This window comes from Diadema setosum, chromosome 8, assembly GCF_964275005.1.
Source record: "Diadema setosum chromosome 8, eeDiaSeto1, whole genome shotgun sequence".
Lineage (NCBI taxonomy): Eukaryota > Metazoa > Echinodermata > Echinoidea > Diadematoida > Diadematidae > Diadema > Diadema setosum.
This window is the reverse complement of record NC_092692.1, coordinates 9,425,210-9,429,591: the sequence shown is the minus strand read 5'-3', so window position 1 is coordinate 9,429,591 and position 4,382 is coordinate 9,425,210. Positions and strand designations below refer to the sequence as shown.

At 42.4% G+C, this 4,382-nt stretch overlaps 1 pseudogene; it reads left to right on the top strand.

Annotated features, from left to right (window-relative positions):
• Positions 1–1,789: 1,789 nt before the first annotated feature.
• Positions 1,790–3,958, top strand: LOC140231729 (uncharacterized; annotated as a pseudogene).
• The last annotated feature ends 424 nt before the right edge of the window (positions 3,959–4,382 follow it).

The following is a 4,382-nucleotide window of genomic DNA, read 5'->3' as shown; positions in this document are numbered from 1 at the left end:
AAGGAACCAGTATATGGAGCGGGCAAAGCAAAACACAGGATATTCCATTCATTTTAAATAGATTGACTGAGATAAATACAAAAGATATGTCTTAAACGGGATGCAATAATTAAACCCGGTATTTCATGAAGTATAATTTTCCCATTTCGCGTAATGTGATATCAATTTATCCTTTAAAGTTGCTTTTTCATATTCAGACTGTTTTGAGGTGGCAATTGCCTTAGATATTTCTTTACAGGTTGGAACTCTTCCACTTTTACGGTTAGCAAAAATCATATGCTTAATCAAAATTAACACATGATTCAACAAAGCATCGAGTTTGATATTTTCCCTGAATCCAAGTAAAACGTCAAGCCAATTTATATTAACAAACTGAGGAAATTTTAGTTTATTTCCTACCTCGTTCCATATTCGATAAACTAAAGGACAGTCATAAAATATATGATAATATGTTTCAACCTCTTCCCTACAAAAGGAGCACAGATTTGATTGTGTTATTCCAAACTGGTGAAGTTTATCATTACAAAAAATAACATTGTGCAGAAGCTTATATTGGAATTCTCTCAGCTTCCAGTCTAGTGTCGAAATTCTAGGAATAGAAAAACAAACTGCAGTAGCCGATCTATCCATGTTTAATGCTAATACTTCTGGGTGTTTTGAAAGAAAAGAATCTTCAATGGTACCAATAAAAATATTGTATATCATTTTTGAAGATACTGACAATAAGGGGTACACTTTTTTGTTTATATTAAGACTAATTTCAAAAACATCAGCAGGGTTATCACTCAAAATATGATCCCTCACGTTACCTTTTCTCGCCACCTTCCATTCTGCTGGAAATTTATCATACAATTCATAAAGAGAGATTAAATCGTCTGCATTTAGGCCCTTTCTAATAAAATAAGCCCCTGGTCTAATTTTTCCACCAGCGTCAATGACATGTTTAACTTGAAAAACATTAGCTTTAAATAGTTTTTCATTAAAGGGAAAATTCCTACCTGAAATAAAAAAATTATTAAAAATTATTTGATTTTCATTATACGTTTCTTTAACAATTACATTTTTTCCTTTCAAATAATCCCAGATATCTAAAAATTCTAAATACAACTTCGGCGCTTTAATATTTAATAACCGGGGATCATAATTACAATGAAAAATTAGTCTCCCTCCTACTTTGTTAAATACATGTTCAAAAAACTGTTTCCATTTCACGCAATGCATTTCAGATGCAATGTCGCCCTCTGTTGCCACGGTCGGCTGACTGTCAAGAGTTTGCAAACAGTGTTGTTGCACATCTCGGAGCTCACTTTTTTTCTCACTGTAGTACTTGCTCAAGTGATATCGGTTTCATCTAAATGGGTGTGTTTGATAGCAACACGGAATAGCCAATCAAAAACATGCAGCAGCTGTCTTGTTTTTATTGCACAGACATCAAACCTGCAAAAATCATATCACACTGATATAACCTAATGAACGCCCTCTGATCTTCAACCGAGAAAGAAAAAAGCGATAAAGACACGCAACACACACACACACACACACACACACACACACACACACACTCAATTCATTACTGTTTCTTGGAAACGCGGATTGACCAATCAGACACAGCAGCGGTTTTTCCTATATTATTTTGCAAACACCAGAGGTACCTTCTGCGAAGTTATATGCTGATATGGAATTGCTTTGGGGTAATCAGAACAGATCGAACAACTCGGCCCAGCTGGTTATTCTCTTACTCCCACTTCAATACATCGTCCTGTATAGACATTACATATGCAAGTTTGAGATGATTATTAGTGGAATCAATATGGAGGCCAGGTGTGACATTTGTCTGCTGTTTCTTCTACTTTCCTACATCCATGCTGTACAGCCGTATAGCATGCATATCGATTCCCGAAGTACGGTAGTCAGTCGGGGAACCACCGTGGAAATGGAATGCTACAGCGGAGCACGGCGATCCCTGACCGGAGCGAGAGTGGAATGGCAGCGGGAGTCATCCTTGATGACTGGTACACAGACTATCGGACGATGGTCACAGGGCTCAGGGAGTGAACTCCTTGACGGTGCAGACGCTACTCGATATACCTTAGGATCGGCGGGAGAGGTCTCCAGAAATGGTCTCTTTGTTCAGACTCTCACCATTCGAGAGATTCAGAAGGCTGATAGAGGCACGTACAGGTGCGTCCTCATCGAGACGTCCGGCACTGAGACGCCGTCGTCAAATTTTGAGCTGACAGTCAAGTATCCACCTGCGGAGCACTTTCCATATTGCACGGCACTCCCAGATGAGACTGGAGATGAGATAAGTCTTACCTGCATGTCGAAGAACACCACACCGCCTTTAACCTTGCGATGGTATCGAAATGACTCGTTAGTTGCAGAGGATACACCAGTTGGAGATAAGATGAAAGCAGTTTACCGGGCTCAAAGGAAAGACTTGACAAGCACATTTGAATGTCGGCTGACGTACAACGATGATGTGGAACCAGAAGTTAGCCGGTCATGTTACTTCAGCCGACCTTACATCGCAATTCTTAAGTTGGCCGAGGCAAACTCGAAAGAAAGCAAGTACCACGCATTCGGGCACTCGAGTCCTCCTTTCATTTCAGACATATCCTGCGACCTGACAGCCTCCCATGCAACCAGCCGACGTTTTGAACCCGAGTTTCCCGGTTACGGCGTCATGACCATCGGTCCGGTAGCTCATGCAGACAACGGCACTGTCCTAACCTGTCGAGCAGAAAACGCATATTAGGCGTTGCGGAAACGAAAATGACTGTGTACAGTCACAGCGACAGCTCACTCGACGAAACCACTCGTGACCAACCAGTCGTGACCAACGTGTATCACGAGAACGCCATTACTGCATTTATCGTGCCCAAGAACCCTACTGTGTACATCGGCGAGAGTGTCTCTTTTGGATGCAGCTATAGGTCAGCTCTGCACACTCTTTTTAAAACGTACACAGTTCATATCAGATGGACTTTCAACGGTGAGGACGTGCATGGCTCAAAATTCGACGTGCAGGATGATGTTCTCACTGTTCGAAATATCTCACAAGAAGATGACAGAGCGTATGTGATGTGCATCGCTTCCTTTCGAGAGGACATCGATATCTCTGGTAGAAGTGAACCGACGATTCTTCGCGTTCGGGTCCATTCGGGGAGTGTGTCCTATCCACATCTGGCTGAAAGCAAGGGAGGGCAACCAACGGACAAAGTCAATGGAACCACACAAATTGCCCTCATCGTCAGTGTTTCTGTCGCCGTCGCAGTTCTCCTGATCTTACTTCTCCTGCTGTTTTTACAGAGAAGGGGTAAAAAGCATCATGAACCCCAGTTTATCTACCAGGCTCCCTTAAGTCCCCAGATCTCTTTTCGCGCGGATTCGAACAGCTTGACGAATGGTCAACTTTTTCTTCGCGGGCAGAATCGGGCAACGATTCAGAGCCAACGGGAGCTTCCTGCTGAACCGACTGAAGCAGCAGGATCCATCTCTGCGACACTTACACCAGTACCTAACTCGACCGGAACACTTGACAAGCCCAACGCAAGCTCTGCCTCGATTGTCAAGGATTCCCAGTGTCAGCCGATGGTCGGCGACACGGGCGTGATGCGATCTCGCCAGGGTAGCTTCGCTAGCAGTGCCCACTCGGAACATCGCCCTCTTCTCTGCCGCTCGCTTACCCTTCCTGCATCCGGCATGATACCCATCCCTACCGGCGGATTTCTCCCTTCCAACATGGTGACATCCACCTGTCACCGCCGTATCCAGCGATCGATGATCACAACATTGTGAAATCGATGAGAATTACGAGGATCCGGACGTCATGCGAGAACGTCGAAAACTGCAAAGGTCTATGAACAACGACAACCAACAGCCTGTTAGCAACAGATTAGAGAATTCAAATGCAGTCCTTTCTCAATATGAAAACACTTCTGTTGAACAGGAGTAAACTCCATGCTGAATGTTTCGTAAGCATAAATTGATTACAGAATGTCATTTGATCCTCATGTTGATGTAGAGCACGATTAGACAAACAGAGTAGTACAAATTTCAGCAAACTCGGACAGGCGGTAAGAGTGAGATTATTTTTCTTTTAGTGCTGCACGTTTCATGAAACAGTAATACATGTATTACTCATTAACTTTTTCCTTTTTTTTGCAAATCAAATGAGAATCTGATATCATTGGCCCACAAGTCTCCAAGAGACATGCAAACTAATCTTCACCAAATTTCTTCTTCTTATCTATAAATGAGATCAAAACAAAGAACTTAAATCCTTCATATTCAGTGATTGTTGTATTATAATCAACAGACAATGATATTATTTTTCCAATCTTTTTAGTGTTGTTTCGCGAGTTGTGGGGGGAGAGTCT